We start from the raw sequence: 25326 nt of genomic DNA on the forward strand, positions 1-25326 counted from the left end.
AAAAATCTACAGTTTTCAGAATGTATAGGTTATTATGATATTATTTTACTGTTCTGATCATTTTTAGACTGAAATGACCTAAAATGATTTTAACATCCTTAACTGTTAATATCTTCAGTGTAATTTTTGCATTTCACAAATTCATCCCAGGGGCCAGATTGAACCCTGTGGTGGGCCGGATTTGGCCCCCGGGCCACATGTTTGACATCTGTAATTTAGATAAATAAATACAATATTGAAAATAATGAATGTATATCAAATCTGTAATATAATAATAAAATAGAAAATTATATAAATACATAATAAAATAAAATATTTTTTAAAAGTATCTAAATATAGCCCCCCAAAATTTTTTTTAAAACAACTTTATTAACAACATTTGGGTATACAGTACAAAATTTTAAACAAACATCAAGATGTCAAAAGAGAAAAAGCATTTGAACATATAAGTTTAAGAAAATAATGCATAGATTTAAAAATACAAGGCATAAAATACAAATAATAATAATAAAAAAAGGTAAATAAATAAATAATAAATCTGACAAATATAAATAAATAAATGCAGCAGAGAGTTAAGTCAGTATTGGAAAAATTGTTTATACATAGCCAATGTGTCAGTGCTTTTTTTTTATTATTATAAATTAATTCTAAAGATTTAATATAATTTTCAAATTCTAATAGAAAGATTTTAAAATTTGGGTGTGTTTTATTATATTTGTTTTTATGTATATGAAATTTTCCAAATAATATGAATAAATTTACAATAAATTCTAGATTGTTAGTATCATGTTTAAAATAAGTAATTACATTTTGGGATGTTCTATTTATTTTATTGTTACTTTTAGATATGATATAATTTTCAATTTTGGACCAAACATTAGAAGAATGTTCACATAAAAAGAATAAGTGTAAAGTAGATTTAGATTCAGATTGACAAAAGTTACATATTTCTTCCACATCATAAAATCGACACAAACTAGCGCTGGAGGGATATATGTTATGTAAAATTCTGAGATGTAAAGTTCTAATTTTGTTTGTAACACAGTATTTATATGGTAATGTCCATGCTTTTGACCACTCAGTTTTAGAAAAGTTGAATTCCATCCTGCTTTACCTCTGGGGGAGAGTTTCTTCTTTTCATTCAGTGCATTACGTATATGTCTGTTATTACAGCTCGAACTAAAATATTAATGCCATTAATCAAATATAGCCAAATAAATGCATCCTCTTTACGCTCTTTACAGTAAAAGGGGGCGGTGTCCGTGGTGACGGTAAGGGGCGGGGTTTCAGTCGACGGCGTGACGCAACCGGCGGGGCTTTCCTCCATGACGTCAGAGAGCGGCAGAGGCGGCAGCGGCAGCGGCGGAGGGGCGGCAGCCACACAGCGACGAGAGCTGCGGACGGAGATTACAGAGTTCCACCGCTGCGCTCCCGGGGCGCAGACACAGACCACAGGCCGCCGTTCGGAGCCCCGAGCCGGAGAGGACAGAGGCTCCGGAGCCAAAGACCCGGGACCGTCCACACCCACAGCCCGTCGACCGGAGCCACGAGCACCGCGGAGAGAGAGAGAGAGAGAGAGAGAGAGAGAGAGAGAGAGAGAGAGCCGGGGAGGCGGTGAGGCGGCCGCTGCGCATCCGCTCCTCAGCCTCTCCTGTCGAAGAAACCCGGTCCTGAGCGGGGGTAAGTACCCGGGGATGAAGCCCCCTCTGCGGACCCCTGAGGTTGGCTTTACCTGCAGCTAACGTGGACTGAACTGGACCCCAGTACACCCAGCATGTTGTCATGACAGTGTGCAGCTCCTCCATCTGTCCACACATTGGACCCACTGTGACCAAAAGCAGCCACATTTTCATGAGGACACGCAGTGTGGGAGGCTGGTTCACTGGTTCACTGGTTCATGCATGTGTGGATCAGACTCCAGCCTCTCTGCTGCTGCTGCTGCTGCATGTGTGGACAGAATTTCACACCAAAACCAAGATGTCCTCAGGTCCAGTCCAGTCCAAGTGATCCAGGATGTGTGAGAGTTCCATTCCCTGTGTGTTTCAAACATTCCTGTCTGCTCTGCCACTCCCCAGCTTCTGTTTGGGCTGAGGACATTGTGTATTTTCCAGACTAGAAACAAAAGCAGGCTACATTAGTGCAGTTGTGAGGTCCAGTACATGCACCACAGGGCCGGGCTTTGAGCTGAGCTGGTACCCGTCTGACACCACAGAGGTTTGATCTCCTGTGTCTGAGTGAAACTGATTGGATTGTTTGTTTAAGGTAACCTGAGGCTCAAACACATCACTTCTTAACACGGATGGACGGAGACGTTTACAGTTTTCAGACTATTTTTAATGTCTAGGATCAGGAAAATGCACTGTTGTTGTAGTAATGATGAGTAATGCCTGTTTACTAACACTGTTTAAGTTCTCTGCACATATATTTACAGCTCTGACAGCTGATTATATTATATCCAACATCTTATCCCTGCCTGTGTGTCTTATCTTCTTTGGCAACAGTACCTTAAATATGCAAATCAGAAAACTATTTGCACATTTTACACTTATTTCCTTGCTGCTTTTGGACAAAATAATTAACAGATTAAGTGGATCATTAGAGGTTTGCAAACTGTCAGGTTCTAAGATTTTCCCTTTTCTTGTTCAGATGTCGACTGTGACGTATGAACTGATGGATTGTAGCTTTTTGTTTCAACATAAGGTTTTATTTTGTAACTTGACACATTGGTTTGTTGCTGGTGTTTGGGAAAATGAACAGAATTTGGCATCAAGTACCTGCAGGAGATGGGTTTAAGTCCAAAGAAGACTCATGTTGATGATTTGTAAGGAAATATCTCATCATATCTGCTATTTAGGAGGGGTTTTTTAACATCTGAGATGAAAGTTTAAGCATCTGGAGTCATAGTATTGTCTTAAATATTGCTGAATGGATGAACATTACACACACTGTGGTGAATAATTACAAAACATGCAAATTTGCTTCATAAAACAGATGCAGTAGGAAAAGAAAATGATGAAAAAGGAAAAAAATCTTCCAGAAATGTTGCATCTTGATCAAAATAACAATAAAGGAGGGATAAACTAATGAACAATGTGATTGTCACTACTACTATGAATACTACTACTACTAATAATAATAATAATCTGCTAATGATTATTGTCATTGCTGCTTAATCTGTAGATTTATTGTTTGTTCTATAAAATGTTAAAAATGTTGATCAGTGTTACATAAATCAAAGATGACGTCCTCTGTGTTTTCACCCAACAATGTTCAGTTTACTGCCACAGAGAAGAAAGGAAACCAGAAAATATTCACATTTAAGTATTAATAAGCAGAAAGCCGAAAATATAGCCTTTTTTCTTAAAAAATAATGCATGATTAATTATAAGTTGACAATCGATTAATGAATTCACTGTTGCATATCTGGCTTAGTTTGTTATTATCATATTTTAATGTATTCAAGAAGAACGACATAAACAGCCAAAAGCATCTCCTGATCTAAAATGATTAATAACTTTAGAACCACTAATCCTATCAATACACGTAAATAAATACAGTTTGTCATCTTATGGTCATCAGATATGACCCATTTGGACGTTCAGAGGCTCCGTAGTTACTGTGGAAACACTGTCATCTTCTACAACATTGATTCACCAGTAAAACCCACGGAGTTGGATCAATGACAGTGGATGGACACACTGGGTTTATGTTCAGTTGGTATGGTAAATTTTGCTGAAAAGTCCAGTTTTGCTCAGTTTTCTGTATTTTTAATATAATAACCTTTAAATCTACTGAGTGTTTCTGAATTAAATATAAGAAAATACCTGGTTTCACTCAAAAATGCAGAATAGAAAACAGTAGAATAGATCTTTATTGTCACTGTTACAGGAACAATGAAAACACTATTAGTACAAAAAGACTATAAAAATATTACACAAAATACTGAAAAACATTACCAACATACAAGAAACTACAAAGATAAAAAAAATAGAAGAATATACAAATACTACTAAAATATGCAAAAGCTAACTGTATACGACAGATCTGAAATATGTACAACATATAAGGACATATACATGTAAAAAAGGATATATAAAAGGTAAATGAAAAGCTAGATAGAGGATAATATTATAATAAATGGTCATAAATCAGTATAAATAAAAACTTGTATGTAGATTCTGTCAGCCTGTCCCAGGGCAGCTGTGGCTACAAATGTAGTTTACCACCACCAGAGTGTGAATGTGAGAGCGAATGAATAATGGGTCAATAATGTAAAGCGCTTTGGGTGTCTAGAAAAGCACTATATAAATCCAATCCATTATTATTATTATTATTATTATTAGATAGAAATTCATCTGGAAGTTGCCACAAAAGGGTTAACAAACTGAAACCGCAACACTTGGCTCTTTGTCTTCAAATATGACATTTTCATGCTTGCGAAATGAAAAAACACCCCCTGTAGAAGCTTGTTTCTATAATTTTGGAAGTTACTATTGTGAAAATTCAGCCTTTGTACAGAATTGTTCTTGTATTTTCCGCTAAAATATAACCTCCCCGACCAGAGGAGCCTCTGAAAGCATGCGGGGTGAAGCCGTTCCTTTTTCTGGTCTGATGTTTGACCATTACCTCATGTAGGAGAGGCCTGTCTTCCTGTGTCACTCCGTGGCTCAGATTACATACAATAGCCGGGAATTACACGCTCAGTCGTCAGATTTACTTTGTCTGTGTCGGTGTATTGTGCAGCTCTTTCCTCTCTGAAACCTGAATCCACTCTTCCAGTTTACTACTGTTACTGCTGCTCCCGTCTGCGGTGGTGGTAGGGGGTGGTGGGGGGTGTTATGTATGTGTGTTAAGAGGTGGTGTTAAGGGTCTCAGAGGTTTGCTTTTTGCCACTGTAGCGCCTGCAGGCCTGACATTAAACATTCAACAACTCAGCAGTACGGCTCGTGAACGCTCCTCTAATTATAGAAGCTCCAGCCTGATTCACTCTACCTCCACCTTCCAGTGCAGCATCCAGCATCGCTCTGGACCTTGAATGCATCATGTGTGTAGGAGACAGAGAGTTGTTAATGAGAGAGGAGGGTGGTGAAGAGATGCAGAGAGAGAAGAACACTCCATTTGTGTCCATCTGCCTCCCACAGCAGTTATACCATAACATTACAATGTTCAAGGTTTAGACAGCAGTCGCTTTTCCCTTGCACATATGCGTGAAACTTTACTGATATTTACTAAATGTCGAAAAAACACAACTGGGTGCTTCTATGAAACTGGTCCCTAAAAACAGGACATGGGTGTTAAAAATTCATACCACATGTAGACGAATGATAAGTTTAGAAGCACTTTGGGTCTATTTTAAAAATAAACATTTACTGAGATAAAAGAGAAGCTATTTTTCAGATAAAACACTTTTTTTTTTTTTTTTTTAATTCTTTGTTTATTTGGAAAAGCAATTGTTACACAACTTCCCTTATGGGTACAATTCAATTTCCACATTTCAAATGGAAAAACGATGCTAAATCCAAAATTTTAGTCACATATAGAACAAATAACATAAATAAAGATTTAAAAAAAAAAAAGGGGTGGGCTGGGAGAGAGGGCTTACTCCACAACTTCATCAACAACAACAACAACAACAACAACAACAACATAATAATAATAATAATAATACATCGGTTTTATATAGCGCTTTTCTAAGTACTCAAAGACGCTCAAACATAAGACCTATTAAGGTTAGGGTTAGTTAATGTTTACATTAACCTAAAACAGAAATGTATATCATATAAATGTATTCACATCACCGATGTATTCATTTCACATCCATTACAAATTTAACATAGTTTGTCCATTTTGACCAAATTGTATAAAAAGATTCCTTTTGACCCTTAAAACAAAATGTCAACTTCTCCAGAATGTAAACGTCCTGTACGATGTCGATCCGTTCTTCAGTTGTGGGTGCTTCAGGCTTTAACCATTTTCTACTGATAGTCTTTTTACTCGCTGCCAAGAGCATTAACAACAGTTTTTTATCTTTCAGAGTCCAGTCCTCACACGAAATATTTCCTAAATACAGGGTTTCACATTAACAAGGAATTTTTTCAAATAAAACACATTTTTAGATTATTTTACTTTATATTTAATACAAAAATCTGCATGTAACACAGTCAAAAGGACACAAAAATTACGTGCTACTATTTTTTCGAATATCTCTTTGTTCTCTCACAGGTACATTTTGGGAATTGAACTAATTATACAAAGCAGAGTGTTTCACAAAAATGACTGCTGTTGAAAAATCACTCGCGATTTATTTGTGTTTAAATGGGCAGGTTCTGCATGTAACGCAAGTGGACACGATGGATTACATACAAAACCTGGAATGAGACTGAGATTCATGAAAAACCCACGTCTGGATTAGAAAAACCACTAGGATCGACACATTTAACCCAGTGTCTATATTTATAGCGCTATACAAGACCATTTACAGCCATGTTTTCAAGATAAAATGCACTGACACCTAGGTGGTTTTTCATGTCCCAATTTTGGTCCTATTTTTGGCCCCAATTTTTTATTAAAAAAAAGAATAATAATTTTGGGATGGCTCAGAGCAAGAGTATAATTTTTTTTGCATTTATCTGAGGTCATCATTAGATATTTTGCATTATATTTAATGCAAAAATCCGCTTGTAACACAGTAAAAAAAGACACAGAAATCACACGCTACTATTTTTTTTGAATATCTCTTTATTCTCTCAAGCATCATCTCTGTAAATGATTCAGTCTGGATCAAAAGTTAACCATAAATCCACATTTAAAAGCTGATAATTAAAACATTTCCATGCTGACGTCGATCTACTGCAGGTCAAACACTGATTTAGAATAGAATAGAATAGAATAGAATAGAATAGAATAGAATAGAATAGAATAGCCTTTATTGTCATTGTGTGTACAATGACATTTACACCTGGATGTGATGTTTCAGGTGCAGCTTCATTACACAAAGACATAATAGACATGAGTAAATGGACTGTGACTCCATTATTTTCCAATCTAACTTTTCCCTGAACACACAAATACACACAAACCGCTCATAAAATCTACCCTTTGGAAAGCGTTCTTAAAAACCTCTGTTCTTGTTGACCCAAAATGTCGTTAACATGTGGATGAGAAGAACAAACATAGAAAAATATGTGCATTAGGATGGGACAAATTAAAAAGAACTGACCCAACCTCAGGGTTTTTCCTCATTATGGTTTTGTAGATGTAATTATTTAACTAAAAACAGTGTATTTTTAATTATTTTGGGTTTATATTATTACAGACAGTAGGAAAAAGCTTATTAACATCATTTCTTTTCTGACTATTTGATGTGAATAGAAAAATAACTGAGGATAATAGAATGAAAGAGACTGGTGTTTAATTTTAATACAATAATTACCTTCTGTTCAAACTGGTAAAGGCTCATGGAAATGACATTATTGGTACTCAAGAATAGGGCTGTGTATCGGCAAGAATCTGACGATACGTTACAAATCACAGTACTAGGAACACGATACGATATGTCACGATATATCATGATACTGTTAAAAAGGCAATTTTTGTTTGCTGCTTTTTTTTTTTTTTAAGATTATTTCCTGGAAGAATTTAACTACACCAGAATATGTACAAATATAAACACATTTTTATTTGATCAGAACAGGATCTAATGCTATAGCACACAATTTTTCTAAATCTCCTACTTTCCAAAAGAACTAACATCTGCCTCTCAGACAGTAAAAAATAGGCGTGTAAGAAAATATTGGTTCTGAAATACATCGTGATATTTCATTTCACAATACTGTATTGATATCACAAAGTACTGTATCGATATTTTTAGGTATTTATTCAGATGCAGATTTTGTGAAGGTTCTTTTTTTTTTTTCTTTATATTTTCTTTATTATTATTTAACTCTCTTTTATTAAATAATGTTAGTTCCTCTGTTGGGATTGTACAAAAATAATGTTCTGATGTTAGTTATGAACTAATAGAATATGAACATTTGAACAGGATCTTAAAATGTAATGTCTGTAAAACATTATTTAAGTTTTAACACAGAAACATTTTGTGCTATAGCATTAGATCCTGTTGTGTTCAAATAAAAATGTGTTTAGTATTTGTGCATATTTCTGGTGTAATTCAATTTTTCAAGGAAATAATCATTTTTTAAAAAGAAACAAACAAAAAATTGCCATTTTAACAGTATCATGATATATCGTGATATATCGTATCGTGATCCTAGTATTGTGATTTGTATCGTATCACCTGATTCTTGCCAATACACACCCCTGGTAAAAAGTGCTTTTAGGATGCTTTAAATAACCATTATTTAATAAAACAGTGTTAAATAATAATAAATAAGATATAAACAATAAAGAAAACCAAAAAATAAAAATGAACCTCCGCCATAGTTCATAACTAACATCAGAACATTATTTTTGTACAATCCCAACAAAGGAACTAACATTATTTAATAAAAGAGAGTTAAATAATAATAAAGAAAATATAAAGAAAAAAGAAAAACAAAAAACCAAAAATGAACCTTCACAAAATCTGCATCTGAATAAATAACTAAAAATACCGATACAGTACTTTTTAATATCGATGCAGTATTGTGACATGAAATATCGCGATATATTGCAAAACCGATATTTTCTAACACCCCTACTTAAGAAGTCATTGGAAAGATCCTGAAATTCGTCTTTAAACATTTAACAAATATAATATACACAGACATATTTCTGTATAAATGCATAAACACAAGATAAAAGTGATGTTACAGTAAAAATTAGGAGTATAAAACATTTGATTTTTTTAACAGAACCTTTTGTAAACTGTTCTTTTAGATGAAGACAGAACAGAGATGGTGGTTGTTGTAACAGTGACAGTAAATGCAGCATCATGCATATCTGTGCTGAGTGGAAACTGACCAACAGCGAAGTACATTTCCACAGAAAATGGGTGTGTAAACATTGTAAAACGAAAAGACACACAAATGCACATGCACACACACACACACACACACACACACACACACGCACACACACACGTTTTCAATATTTTATTATTTTCAGTTTCATTTCTCATTAGGGCATTAAAACCAGCAGAAATCCAAAGGGAGCTGTGTTTTACCAGATGTTTGGATAGTTTTATGATGGAGAGGCCTTTTACGCACATTAACACACACTCACACTCATTGTTTGTGATTCCCAGGAAGTGCAGGCCATCATCATGTCTGGTCGTCAGGATGTGTTTTTTTCCACCGAAGGCAGAAGCGCTTCCATTATCGCTCATATCGCTCATAAAACTCGCCCACATGTCCGTCCCAAATCGAATCAGTTTGCTTACAAAATAAGTGCGTATCCACAGTGTGTTCTGGGGGCGGTCCTGTTGTTCTCACACAAAGTGCTTCTTGTGAATGTGTGAAATATTGACAGTAAACATGAGGTACTTTATGTAATGTGTGACAGTAACTTCAGTTGCTTTCAGGCGTAGTTTCAACAGTTTTGTCTATTATCGCGTCCACAAACCAAACTGAAGGTGAAGGTAAAGTTAGTGAATTTTCATCATTTTTGTCAATGTTTTAATGTTTTTCTTTTGACAGATAAACAAACAGGGGTCCATATCTGACAGTAGTGGAGGTGAAGTGATAAATGACTAAAAATGCAGAAGAAAAAGGGGGAAAAGTGATTTTAATTGATGGATGAACTCAGCATTTGTCAACTATTCAACTATTGAAGTGAAAGAAAAACAACAATTATATTCCTCTTTGTTTCATTTGGTTTGACTATTTTTTAAGAAAGGTCCAATTTCAGTGAGTCCGGTTACTTGAATTTCAACATTTTTTGGTGGCCTTTATTTTCTTTATGTCAAAAACACTTGACTCATTTTTGATTTATTAGTATTCCTAATGACTAAGAACATGAATACGTTGGTGTCATTACTAATATCTTACCCTCTTATGTAATTTTACCCAGAATTTATCATGAATAAGTTACAGAAACATATGAATCCATGGGAAAAACTGCTTATTGTCAATACCGAAGTCACAAATCATACATTTTAGGGGAATTGGTTGCCCATTAAGACAACACAACATCCTCTTTACCCCCCATTGTAACCCCCCCTCCATTGTAATCTGTGTTTTTAAGTTATTTCAACTCAGTTTCAACTAAAACTATAGATTAAAGAAGCTTCAAGTTGCTGCTGATGGACTGATATTGTGTTTATTCTTATGTAATTTCTTTGATTGTTTTCTAAATGAAAGGAGAACGAGGCATGTGAACATGTTTACTGCTTTGTATGTTGAGATCAGTTTCAGGTCAGGTTAAAACAGACCGTGGCCTTCGTGAATTATTAATGAAACGCTGGTCGTTCATCCCTAATTTGTGCGTCTGCCTGATGAAAGCAGCTGTGTGGGCGAAGGCCGGGGTGAAGTCACCCAGAACGGCGTGAATAAACACTGGAGCACGAGGCTGGCACCGGCTTCTCTCTGCTCTAATGTGTCATTATAACCTAGTTAATCAGTTGTGATATCTTATCTGCGTGACTCAGCCGGTCCTTATGTTCACTGGAAGTAGCTTCCATATGTGTGTGTGTGTGTGTGTGTGTGTGTGTGTAATTCAACTGAAACAGAAAGTTATCTAAAAGATACTCAGATCCTGCAGAAAGAGGACATTTACTCAACCCCACTTCTTTATCAGGAACCTTTAACCACAAACAAATGACATGTGAGGTCTGTGCTTTTGGTCATTAAAGTGAGTGATGACTCAAAACACAGGAACAGACACTTTGGTACAGTCAGGAAGTCAAACAAAAAATTCACAAAATAAATGCTCATTAGTAAAGACTCACATATGAAGATAAAACACAATAAAGTCTAATAAAACTGCTTTATGAAACTGTTCTTCTGGTATACAGGGCGTTTGTTCAGGTCTTGAAAATCTTAAAAAGTATGGAATGTTGAAATGCTGCTGTTTTCCAAGACCTGGACAAATCTGGAATTTTGTATGAAAGTCTTAATAAAGTCTGGAAAAAAGTTTTTCTCATGGTTGAATTTAGAGTATGCTCAAAGGCACATAACACTGGTCTGCAAGGAAAATACTTCCAGAATAAAAGTAATGAAATTTTACCACATGAGAGTCACTGATAAAGAAAAATCAAGTCAAAAATGCTGGTTGGCTGAAATTTCCAAGATACAGCCTTGGGTCAAAATGTGAAATTCAAGAATTAATGAGAGAATGGGTTTGATTCAAAAGGAATATTTGTCTCAGAGCTACAAGATCTACTTCAAAACACTGTCTGCACATTAGAATACATTCACTTTACAGGTTCTATTTAGTGGAAGATTTCTAAAACTATTATATAAATGTACATAAACCAATATATATGTGTAATAACACTTAATCATATACCTTGAAAACATCAGCAAACCAGCACTTTAGTCATTTATTTTCCAATTAATCTTATTAAAATATGTAACATTTAGCACATTTAATCTCTGACGCAAATCATTTCTAAAAAAATTGTAGACCAGTGTAATCTGGTAAGATAAGAAATATATGAGGAAAGCAGATAAAAACTGTATGATTTCCCTATCCAGTCAGTACTGGAATGATTCTAGTGGAACCTGTTTGTGTGATATCCATGTACGTCTGTGATTTTCATATATTTTGAAAACATTTCTGTCAGTAAAACATAATTTACTGTGAATTATGCATTCATTCATTCATTCTTTCATTCCTACATTTATTAAAATGAACTTTTCTACTACACACAACAGGTACAATCTCAACCAAAAAAGTAGATACACAAGTACAAAAATACATAAAGTCAAGGTCTGGGGGAAAAAAATTAGCAGTTTTGAAAAAGTCTGGAATTTTTATATGGATAAAGAGCAAACACCCTGGGTATACTTACACAAAAAGAAAAAACATAGAGGATGCATAGACATGTCATTATGATGGATATCATCTGTAAATGTCCTTCTCACACATTGCTTTTATCTTTCACACTCCTGATAAGTTCAACATTTATACACTGTATAATTTACACAACTACAAAAGAGAAGCTAGAGACACAGACAAAAGTCTCATCTGTACCCATGAAACGTTTACCTTCACAATCACAGGTGCATGGGTTAAATATAGATTAAAGGCCACACTTGTGCATATATATGATCTTTTTGAGGATAACTAGAGCTTACTCAGTGAGTTATTCAAAGAACTTTAACCTGTGGCTATTGAAACAACTATATTTGGAGTGTAACATTGTCAAATTCTGGCTCCATGTTTTATTTTTGTTGTTGAATTGCCTTCGATAGTGGAACTGAGCTTTTATTTCTCTGAGCTACAGATGGTACCAGGCCTTTATTTGAAGGAGGTTCGTGTCCTCTATGTCTAATTCCCACTATTTGGCAAGTAGAAATGGTCATAATTGTTGTGATCTTCTCCTTTTTTTTATGCCAAAAGTACTGCAATACCTAACATTTCCTAAACCTTTTCAAAATAAAAACCTTCTATTCAGTTGACAGAAGCCATTCATAGTTTAACTGAGCTTGATTTGAGTAAATGTTTTGCTTGTAATTTTGAAGAAATTAATGTCACTACAAAAAAAAACACACACCTGCAGTGTCTGAATTTGGACAATAACACTTCAGATGAGTAAGCTATATCAATAAAGTGTTAAAAACAGCTGGATTATATTGTTGGCTGTATTAAATTAAAGTTACAACTCTTATAATTACATATTTGCACTGACAGCTCAAGCCAGTTTAATTTTTTTTTGCCCAAAGTCACAAATATGCCTATTTTTTGTCCTTAGATACTAATTTTAAATGTAGAACTTCCATTTATTGAGTAAAAATGGAGGCAAACATTCCTCTTAATTTGATTTTTTTCTGGTATTTATTCATTTTTAAATACATTTTCCATTGGAGCAGAAAGTTTCCGACATAAGCAACTGCAGACTTTGTATTTTGCTTATGAAGCAGCGTGTGTATTAAAGTTTTAATCATAAATTCATTATTGATATATGTTGCTTAAACTGCAGAAACTTAAGACAGAGTGAGATTAATGTGTTGGGCGTAGGTCAGCAACAGACTCGTTTACTTTAGTAGCAATTAGCTGATTGTCTCTAATTAGCTCCACACACAAACACATACACATAATTCTTTATTAGCTCCTGTAGAGACCACCTGTTCTGTTCTGAGACGGCCGACTCTGGAGATTAGCAGGGTTTAGACTGTGTCTGCTGGACCAGTGGCCTGTAGATCTGACTGCTCCAACAATGTCATCAGTCAGTTTAGATCACAGGGTTTTCACTGATCGTCTTATCCTGACTGATAAGGTGCAGTTTGGATGCTGAGGGATAATCAGCTCCGTCTGATTTGGTGTTTGGACATACAACTGAAAGAGAAACGTCTGTGTTTTTACCCGACGTGGCTGCAGTCAGTGACTTTTGTAAAAGAAAAGTGAAAAATATTTGTTCATAGTGCGTTGACCTGTGTGGAACAATGGGTTCTACATCATCTGATACAGTTCATTCCTTTACTTTCTTGGTAAATTCCACTGGCATTTTCAGGTGAATAACCTCTGAGCTGACATGTCTGTTTCTGCACATGAAATTTGACACCATGACAATGTAGCCCTATTGTTTATCTGTTGCTAGGTAACCCACTTCACTGATGATTCTATGATTCGGAGCATAGCAACATGATTGGCCATTGGGAGGCCATTGTAGTCCAAAATTACTAATATTTCCCAAAATATTGGTCATATCAACTTTCAGTTTTCCCTAGCAGTCGGCTCTTTCCAGATTTTATGTGATGCCCGAGACACACAGACAGAGTCCTCTTCCCTTTTATAATATAGATGTATCCAATTTTGTCAGGGTAATAGATGTGGGAGGTATAAATCAGAATAGAATCAGAATCAGAAAAGCTTTTATTGTCATTTTGTGTGCTATTAAATTAGGAGTGCTACCCCAGTCAGTGTAACAATAAAAAACAGCATATGAGAAAATAAGAACAGAGGGAATTTGAAATTATGAAAACTAAAAAGTAAAATAAGAAAAAAGAATATGAAATTTTACAAAAAGTAAATGAACAATAGAACTAACAGTAGAATAGAATAAAAAATAGATATAAATAGGGCTGTGTATTGGCAAGAGTCTGGCGATACGATACAAATTACAATACTAGGATCACGATAAGATATTGTGATACTGTTAAAAAGGCAATTTTTTTGTTTGTTTCTTTTTTTAGAAGATTTATTCCTTGAAGAATTAAATTACACCAGAAATCTGCACAAACAAAAAACACATTTTTATTTCTAATGCTATATCACAAAATCTTCCTGTGTTAAAACTTAAATTATGTTTTACAGGCATTACAGTTTAAGATCCTGCTCACATGTTCTTATTCTTTTACTTCATAACTAACATCAGAACATTATTTTTGTGCAATCCCAACAAAGAAACTAATATCTGTCTCTCATACGGTAAAAAGTCTTTTTAGGGTGCGTCAGATAACCATTATTTAATAAAACAGTGTTAAACAACAATAAATAAAATATAAGGGTCAAGTCACACGCCTATTGACTTTGAATCAAAAAATTAGAATTGAGATAATGATTTCAAACTTTTTGTAGTTCAATAGTATAACATCGTAAGTTTCTAAATCCATTAAAATTTTTGCCAAAAAAGGATTTTCAAGAAATTTACGGAACTTTTTATATGACCTAAATTCAGTCCCTCGGAAAGTTCTTTAAGAATGAATAATAACATAACTTATGATTGCTATAATTTGAAATCTCAATCATATATTTCTATTTTCAATATAGTTTTATGACCTTTTACACACCCTTTTATCATTATAAAAATCATTTTGTCTGAAAAATTGGTGTGAATTGCTTTTTTTAAGCATTTTAATATCAGATAGTGCCGGTTATGTAGGGAATTTCACTTCTCTCAAAAAACATGTTTTTTTAAATTAGTCATTAATCAAATGAGCTAAACCAATGGAAATTTCTGAAAGAAAGCATTTAACCCTCTGCTTAAGCATGGCTTCATTGGAATTTAAGATTATTTTATCACTAATCTAAAAAAAAGAGTTATTTTTTTCCCTACATAACCAAAAATAGGTCTTGACATGAAATAGCTAGCTTGTGAAGGATTTTATTCTTTCACTTTCTATAGATTTAACTTTTCAAATCAATAATTATGATATTCTGTTGTCTTCACATGGATTTGGTATACATGAATATTACATTCTCTGGAAAATATTTCCTCTTAATTGAGATCAAAGGGTAGTTATCACAGGATATTGATGGGACTCAACTTGAGCAGTCTGTCAGCTGGTCTGAATGGTGCCACAGCTAAGTTACTCAAGACTGGAACAGTCTCACAGCTTCTCTCAGCTTTAGCCACCAGCATCCCTTACTTCAAGACCCACTGCTTCATCAAGAACAAGCAAACAAAACAAAAAAGAAAAACAAAAATGAACCTCTGCAACATCTGTATTTGAATAAATATCTAAAAATATTGATACGGTACTTTTTAATATTGATACAGTATTGTGAAATGAAATATTGCGATATATTGCAGAACCGATATTTTCTTACACCCCTAGATATAACATATGAATAGATACAATATTAACAGTATGTATATCTATGAACTAGTCTATAAAAATCGTGATTCTTCTTTACACAAGTATCTGTCTTTTTATTTGAGTAAAGAATATGTGTGCTTGTGCCGCCTTAATCAACTGAAAGGAAGCTGAAGTATTATGGCATGTGTTTGAGTTTCGTGGTTAAGTTTTCTGTTTGTATATTAATGTGGGCGTGCAAGTTAATTTACATGATTAAACAGAGGGAGACAACTTTACTTCCTCGAACAGATCTGCAGCTACACTACCGCTGAAGTATGCACGGCATTTTCTCTGGAAGTGTGTGAACACAATAAACAGGGAAGTTCTGAGGAATGACAGACCTCAAGGCATGAAGTAAATCATAGCCTCTTTTCCACAGCACTTCTGTTCTGGGAATATTTCACCTTTATTCTGGAACGACGTCTGTGTAAATGAAATGCTGGGATTGTTTGGTCCCACATCTGTCACGGCTCCTTAACGCCTCTGGAGGTAGTAACAGAACCGTGATGAAGGTGAGATCATTGTCTGGAACGTTACGGAAAAGGAACACCTGGTATGATGTTTTGGTGATGTATTGCGTGTGTGACTCCTGCACCGAGAAGATTTAAAAATAAGCGTGGGCTGTGTACAGTAAGGACCTCCCCCTTTTAGGTCTGCCTCCTTGCTTCCCCTTTTTAGGTCTGCCTTTCCCAAATTTATAGTCACAGAGCAGCTTTTATTGGGTTGCCAAATGTCAGAAAACTATTTAAAAAGAAACATATGCAACTTAATTTTCCAAATTAAAATAGGAGAGCATATTCTGGAAGACGTTATAGATGTTGGCCTCACCAAAGCCATGTGAAATGAAGAGATGTAAGAAAACAGGACTACATAAAAGAAACAGCAAGATGAAAACAAGGTAAAAGATGTAAGAAAAGATGCAGAAAGACAAAGAAGATTATGTATTTTTGTAAATTTGGACTCAAAGGAGACATCAATTTGATTTTTTTTGGGTCTCAAATGGCAAGAAAATTAGGAAACTCTAGGTTATCAGAGTTAAATAAAAGTTCTTTTTCATTCTCTTAACAGCAGTGGTAGGGCTGGGCGATATGGAAAAAAATCATATCACGATAATTTTTTTCACATCAGACGATATCGATATGTATCATGATATGAATCAAATCACTATTTTTGCTAAGCTTAAATTTTCTGTTACTCATACATTAGTTATGAAGACATGGGAAGGTTATTTTTGATTTAAATATGATGTATTTTCTGTCAGAGGTTGAACAGGACAGATGTGCTGAAGAACATTATAGAACTGTTTCATGTCAATAAAACAACAACCCTTTCATGCATAGTGGTCACTACAGCGGACAGTTACTCTACAGCTTTAATCTTCTATATTCATGGGTTTTGTTGTTTTAGTTCCATATCAACCAACACAGTGGACACTTATGCATCATCTCATAAACTGCAATTAATACCATTATTGGAACTTTGCTGTTCTTGGTTGGTTCTTGAGTGGAAATCAATTGTTAATATTTATTTTTTGCATATTATCTCCATGAAGTGAGTAATAACTGGTATTAGAATATGTTAAAATGTGAGAAAACATCAGATTAGCTGCATTAAACATGGTTTCATTTCGCTGTTTTTATATTACTTTATGATATTGGGTTTTAAATACATGTTTCTTTGCTTCAAGAATAAAATTCATGGTGTAGCTGAGTGGACATTTTTGTAACTCCATGAAAAACAGGTTGATTAAAAAAAAAAAAAATCAATCACATTGGTTTTTTTTTTCATGCCTAAATAGGAATAAAAACACTCAGGAAAAAAAATCTTGATTAAGGTTCTCATAATTCATGCATGAAAGGGTTAAAACTAAACTAAAAGTCTGACCAGTAGGCAGAAGCTTTTAAGTTTTAAATGAGAACACAAACAAAACAGACCATCTTCACCAAACAATGCCGGGGGTACATTCCGTAACTGCCATAACTGGTGTAAAACCAAAAATGAAACTTAACATGCTTTGAACGTCTGCCTCACGGCTTCTATGCCTCACCCTACTTTTCAGTAAACTGGTCGCCTGAGTTCTCAGTCATATTTTCTCCTGAGGGAACACTCATTACCTCCCGCTGCAGCCCAAACATTAGTGTGTGTGCTGTGTGTGTGTCAGCCTAACTTGACATGGCTCTAGTGTGATTGGTTCGGTGTGGCGTTACTTAATTATGATTGGCTGTTCTTATGTCTGTCAAAACACGGACGAATGAATTCTGTCGAAATTGTATCGAGCATGTCTCATATTTCTATCAAGGAAAAGTTATATCGTGATATATATCATTATTGTTTTATCGCCCAACCCTAAGCAGTAGTGAGGCTATTTCATTTCACCATTAAAATCTGTAAATATCACTTATATCTACATGTATTTTTTCACTGCCTCTGAGTGTTTACTAGAATGTTGTCCTTGTCTTGTTCAGCACCTCAAGGTTTTATATTCGACCTTTCATTCTTATTTTGTTAGAAATTATTTCTGTATTTTTACCAACCTGAACAAAATAAACACCACAATGTTGTACACAGATACACCAGTATAGTCTTTCATTTGTCTATTGCACAGGTGTCAAACATACGGCCCGGGGGCCAAATCTGGCCCGTCAAAGGGTTCAGTCCGGCCCCTGGGATGAATTTGTGAAATGCAAAAATTACACTGAAGATATTAACAATCAAGGATGTTAAAATCCTTTTAGGTCATTTCAGTCTAAAGTGGATCAGAACCAGTAAAATACTACCATAATAACCTATAAATAATGACAAGTGTAAATTTGTCTCTGTTTTAGTGTAAAAAAAAAAAAAGTAAAATTACACACAAATGTTTATATTTACAGACCAGCCTTTTACAAAAAATGTGAATATCTGAAATGTCTTATGAGAAGTATGTGGAATTTTAATAATATTCTTCCTGTTATTTAATGTTTTGTGTATTTGTAGATCCACTGTGATCTCTGTTTTGATTCACATGTATAAATGATAAACTAAGCCCTAATATTTTTAACAGTGCACTTATTTTACTAAAGAATTTTCAGGTTGTTCGTATTTGTTCATGTTACGTTCAAGTACGATTCATAGATGTAAACACTTTCATTACGGAATTTACTTTTTTCACTCAAACGTTCTTATCCTATTATTTATATTATTTTACTGGTCTGGCCCACTTTATATCATATTAGGCTGAATGTGGCCCCTGAACTAAAATGAGTTTGACACCCCTGGTCTATTGTGTATGTATTTCCTCACCCAATAAATGATTTCATGCATGTTTTGCAGAGTTCAGCTGGTTCAGCTGAGAAGCAGCAAAATCTTCAGCATTTCTTTGGTTGGTAATTGTGCAAATTACATTCAAATGAAACCAAATTCTGCTTGAACAAGTTCCCAGTGGTTTTGAGGTTGGCTCATGCTGTGGTGAAAATATTCATTATCATTTCAGAACTGTGCCAAAGCTAATGAGAAAATCTGTAAAGAGAGCTCCCACCTGATAAATTACACCTTTAAAAATCCATTCACTGATGTTTCAGTCTTCAGAATCAGTTTATGTTTAATGTGTATATGACGGAAAAATCAGAACTTTTATTTACAATTGGATCATTTTGTATTGGGTACTTCTATGAAACTGGGTATATTTTGGTACCTGGCACCTTAGACCCAATAATAAAAGAGAAATTTAGACATTTTTCCCCCCAGGATGTACCTAATGATGACCTCAGATAAATGCAAAAAAATTATACACGTGCTCTGAGCCATCCCAAAATTAATGAATTTATGATAAAATATTGAGGCCAAAAATAGGACCCAAATTGGGACAGGAAAAACTACCCTAGGTGTCAGTGCATTTGATCTGGAAAACATGGCTGTAAATGGTCTTATGTAGACTATAAATAAAGACTCTGTGTTAAATTTGTCGATCCTAATGGTTTTTCTAATCCAGACATGCAGGTTTTTCATGAATCTCAATCTCATTCCAGGTTTTGTATGTAACCCATTGTGTCCACTGGTGTTACATACAGAACCTGCTCATTTAAACGCATATAAATAGCGAATGATTTTGCAACAGCAGCCATTTTTGTGAAACTTTCTGCGTTGAATAATTCAATTTCCAAAATGGACCTGTGAGAGAATAAAGAGATATTAAAAAAATAGTAGCGCGTAGTTTTCGTGTCCTTTTTACCATGTTACATGCGGATTTTTGTATTGAATATAATGTAAAATACTATAAAAATATGTTTTATCTTAAAAATAGTCTCTCTTTTATCTCAGTAAGTATTTATTTTTTAAAATCGAGCCAAAGTGCTTCCAAATTTGCTGCCTAGCATCAGCCTACATGTGGTTTGAATTTTTAGCCCCTCTGTCCTGTTTTTAGGACCAGTTTCATAGACGCACCCAATTCTAGTTGTCCTTTTGCTTGAATAAATGACCTGAATTCTCTATTAAAAGAACTGAAATAAATGTAAAGACATGTATTTTATTGGAATTTTAAAATATTGATTATCTCTGTAAAATGCAGCTCAGGCTCCAAATAAAGTAACTAAAATAAGAACATCTGCTTAAATATATAAGGACACAAACGGGTGTAACTGAAGCTGTCATTTAAAAAAAAAAATCTGCATCTAATCAGTCTGTTTAGTAAAGTCTCAAAGTGTTTAATTCGCTGTGTGTAAATGTGTTTTTAAAAGAGGTTGTTAAGAGTCCACCGCTGTGTGTGTTTGTACTAAAGTGTGAAACCTGTGCAGACGTGTCAAAGCTGGCATCCAATCGTCTTGTTGTGTAACGGCAATTAGATCCCACAGCGGCGGCGGTCACACACCTGGAGCTCGAAGCCCAAAACTCTCAGTGTCTCGCTGCGTGGAATGACCTGCCAAAATCGCCTACGTTTGCTTAGTCACATGAGTTTTGTAAAGTCTAGTTAAGTTTTTATTTGTCTTGTTTAATCTGTTGAAATGGCTCCATCGTCTTTTGTTTTATTTTAATTGAGTCGAACTAATAGATCCTACACTTTTCCAGACTGAGAATGAAATTATGATAAAATGTGACACAAATCGTCAGAATTCTGCATTTTCACTGATTCCTTAGTTGGTAACTTAGTGTGCGCTATGTTCTGTCATATTTGTTGCAGCTTTTACATGGTTTTTATCTTGTTGCATCTTTTTATATAATTTTTATTGTGTTGCATATTTTACATCAGTTCTTCCTTATTATGTCTTTTATAACTGAAGCTTCTCCCTGTGTTTCATATGGCTTTGGTGGCATTAATGCTTATAAACGTTCCTGGAAAAGCCTTTAATTAAGAAAATGAATGAATGAATGTGTAATAAAAGCTAGCATAGCTTTGTTTTCACTATTGGACTCAGCTCTAAATGAAAAGAGTGGAGTTTGATGATGAAATGGTGATTCTTCTACACAGGTGAGTTTGATTCTGAGGCTTATGAGAGTATAAAGTTATTATGGGATGTTATTATCTTTGCTAAGTTGTAGTTTGTTGATTCACGGTTCAGACTGAACTGACTAAACATGTCTTTAACCCTTTTATTCAGTCAAAATTAGATTCATTGCATTAATTTTCTGATGTTTTAGCCCAGTTTCATTCAACACATGTCAGATGTTTCTAATTGTTCTTGTCATGGGGTCAGGGGTCAAACTAAATAGTGCAGTGTTTTTTAACCTTGGGGGTCGCAACCCCACATGGGGTCGCCTGGAATTCGTATGGGGTTGCCTGAAATTTCTAGTAACTGATAAATTAAAAAAAACAAACTATTTTTTAATGGTACAATATATATTTCATTCTAATTAAAACACCACACACTTTTCCTAATAAAAATGAAGTTCAAATAAAATGCAGGATATAACATCTGAGAGGGCATATCTTGATTGACCCGATCATGTGACTGTGTACGTTACTACGCTTCAGCCTGCCCGGACACAGTCACAGTCAGAAAACTGGACCGAGCAGAGAATATGTATGTATGTTATTCATTATATGTTGTCTAAAATGAATGTTTATTTGCAACATAGTATAGCAAACATACATAATCAAAAACAAATAATTTTTAGAAAAAAAAAAAGGCTCAGTTTTGAATGTCTGGGGTGGCCAGAAATTTGTGTTCTTAAAATGGGCCAAAATGAGCCAAAAAATGTTGGGAAACACTGAAATAATGACGTTTTTACAACCCATTTAGTTCCATGAAGTAGCACTTTTAAGGCTGTGCACATATTTCCTTTATTGAGCTAAATTAATTTAATTAAATCATACACTTATTGGTAGAGTTTCCATAATAACTATTTTACCTGCAGTAGACTGGTGCTTTTTTATACTTCAAACAGCAGCTGAAACAATGAATCAATATGTTAACGCAGTGGTTCCCAACCTTTTTTCGCTCATGACCCCATTTTAACATCACAAATTTATGGCGATCCCAGACATTCAAAACGGAAACATTTTTTTTGCTAAAATTAATACATTTTTTTTTATCATGTAATAGTTTGCTATACTGTGTTGCAAATAAACATTAATTTTAGATGACATTTAGTCTATATAATGTATATTATTATGGACGGAGGCAGAAAAGCCAGGTGTAGATTACTGCACAAAGGGAGAATTTGATTTTCCTTGGTCAGGATATGTACAGTCAGTCCAGCTTGGATTTACAAGGCTGACAATTAATACTGAACAAACAAGAACTCAAACTATGAATTATGGAAGAGCTGCAGCATCTGAAACCGACCACAATGAACATTTGACAGATAAACAGAACCACAGTGCTGTAGTTTCAGCTTCACAGTTTGTCATGTCTTTTATGGATTGTGACTGTCTCTCTCAACTCACCATAAATTTTTTATTTGTATGTTTTTTGTTTTTTTTTAATCAATCACTAGAAATTTCAGGCGACCCCATTTGAACTCCAGGCGACCCCAAGGTTGAACAACACTGTGTTAAAGGATAATTCTAATAATCAGCGGCACCTTCACTGTCTGTTTGACAAACCTGTGTCTTTAAATTTGACTGTGCTTTATTAGATGTAGTATGGAGGTTACTTATGTCCTACAGGGAGAACGACTTGAGGATCCCAAAGTGCTGAGGCATAGAATTCACATCTAAAACAGAACAATCTGTGTGAGAACAGCTGATCACCACCAGAGCACATTGCCCTCTGTCTGCCTCTGAAAAGCCATTACACACCTGAAATTGGACTGTTAAGTTTCATTATGACAGGCCTGAAACCCTGAGGATTATCGCTCTAAGAACCACATTAAACCTCCACTGTCTGCTCCCATAAAGGCTGCAGTTTTAACAGAAAACACGAGACGAAAGTGACAGATGTGTTGCATTAAATAAGCAACATACTCTGATTTTACAGCTTTATTGGGTTCATGTTTTTATTCAGTGTGTAAAAACGACAAGTGGGAACATAAGGTTGTTTACAGAATTACATTTTTCAGTGGATTTAAGTGTGACAGTTACCTATGTTTAAATGGGCAGGTTCCGCATGTAACACAAGTGGACACAATGGGTTACACGCGAAACCTGGAATGAGACTGCCAATTCATGAAAAACCCACATGTCTGGATTAGAAAAACCACTAGGATCATCAAATTTACCACAATGTCTTTATTTATAGTTGTATATAAGACCATTTACAGCCGTGTTTTCAGATCAAATGCACTGGCAATTAAGTAGCTTTTCCTGTCCCAATTTTGGTCCTATTTTTGGCCCCAATATTTTATTTAAAAAATCCTTAATTATGGGATGGCTCAGAGCAAGAGTATAATTTTTTTTTTGCATTTATTTGCAGTCATCATTAGGTACATCCTGGGGAGAAATATGTCTAAATTTCACTTTTATTATATGGTCTAAAAAAAAACTGGCAAAGTACCAAAATGAACCCAGTATCATAGAAGCACCCAGAGGTGAAAATGACTACCGTATGGTCATGTCGACATCTTAAACTGTGAACAGATTGTGTAGAGTCATAATGACGTCACCTCGTATTTTCACAGTCTGACAGTTTTACAACAGACTGTGACTTTACTGACTTTAAATTATGGTTTACATTAACAAACATTACTCTAATTATTAGCCACGATTCAAACTGGATCCAAAAAATAGCTTGTTGTACTATCTGCTGTGATTTTTACACTCAACTATATCTAGCGTTGGCAAAGAATGGTTCCAAAACGAGAAAACATCCAGTGAGCAGCAGTTCTTTTAGTGAAAATGCCCTGTTTTTGCTAGAAGTCAGAGAATGATCAATTCAAGAGCATCTCTGAACACACCACATGTCGAACCTTGAAGGAGATAAGCTGTGCACTGGCCACTTTATTAGGCACAGCTGGTACTAGCATAGTGTACCTAATAAAGTGGCCAGTAAGTGTATTTATTTTACATTATACAGTTTTTTGGCCTAAAAATAGCACAAATAGAGAGAAGATGAGAAATAATTCACACCAGACACACTGTACGCAACACAGAAATATAAATGAGCCTTTCCATGTGTTATTTTCTTGTCTGTTTGTCATTAATAACATCATCTGAACATCTCACCTCCCTGTCTAAAGATAACATGCCATGAATAAAATGTTGAGTTCTCTGCACATTTTGACCTCATCGTTTAGCTTGAGAGCTCAGGGTTCATAGAAAAGCATCCCCTGGAGGCCATGAACGCATCTTGTAAACTTCACAGGGAGTACTGCGTGTTCTGTGATTGTGAAGTTGAACTCGCGCTGACCAGATGAAAAAAGGTGAAAATATAAATATCACACCTGTAAAGCTGCTTTGTTTTGTCTCAGGAGCACAGAGCGCCGGTGTTTCTTTTCCATCCTGTCAGCTCCGTTATTGCACTTAATTGTATTTAATTGCGTTCACCTTGCACAGATGGCAAGTAGGCTTCCTTCATTTTGAGAAGCAGGTTTCAGAGCCAGAGCTATGAAGCAAGTTTATCTGAGCGTCATTTTCCCACAGACCGAACACAGCTTTGGCCAACGAGTCGCTTTGGCTGAGAGGAGCCGCACATGAGCCCGTTTAATCATGATCCGTTTAAGCTGTTGTATTTATGACATTTATTTTTAAAGCAACACAGAATTATTTATGTGCAAATGGACATAATGCCTCCTCTTAGTGCTGGAATTTTAGACTGAAATAAACACATTAAATCTACCTGCATGTGATTAAAGCAAAGCAGATCATTTCACATCCAGATAATCATATATTTCACAGCAGTTTACAGTATTTTTTGTTTAGAAGTAGTTGATCTAATAGACCACATTGAAAAGCTTATTTCTTATTACATTATAATCTCAATAAATACAGGATTATGCTCATATTTGATTTTTTTTTTTTTTTTTTAGAATATTTGTGCTAATTACACTGGGTTACAAAAAAATGTTTTTTGCAAGTTGTCTAGGTTTTTTCAACTGAATTAGGACCATTTTGCACCGCTAAATCCAAAAATGACTTCTGTTTTTCTCAATCAGGTCAGGTTTTTTTGCTAATTTGATTTTGAAAAATTTGATCTTCTCACAAAATTGATTATATTTTTGTGACTTTATCAGTTGATTTTTTTATATAGTTCTCACCCAAAATAGGTTTTAAGAGAAAAAAAGTCATTTTCTA

The 25326-nt window shown here is 34.8% G+C and overlaps 1 protein-coding gene across 1 annotated transcript in view; it reads left to right on the plus strand.

The window, feature by feature from the left end:
* The first annotated feature begins 1539 nt into the window (after positions 1 to 1539).
* The window catches only part of rnf19b (ring finger protein 19B), a 100072-nt gene continuing 76285 nt past the window's right edge, over positions 1540 to 25326 (plus strand). The window contains exon 1 of the mRNA XM_030146683.1: positions 1540 to 1680. The gene's annotated coding sequence lies outside the window, so the exon portion shown is untranslated. The remainder of the gene's footprint in view (positions 1681 to 25326) is intronic.

This window comes from Sphaeramia orbicularis, chromosome 11, assembly GCF_902148855.1.
Source record: "Sphaeramia orbicularis chromosome 11, fSphaOr1.1, whole genome shotgun sequence".
NCBI lineage: Eukaryota > Metazoa > Chordata > Actinopteri > Kurtiformes > Apogonidae > Sphaeramia > Sphaeramia orbicularis.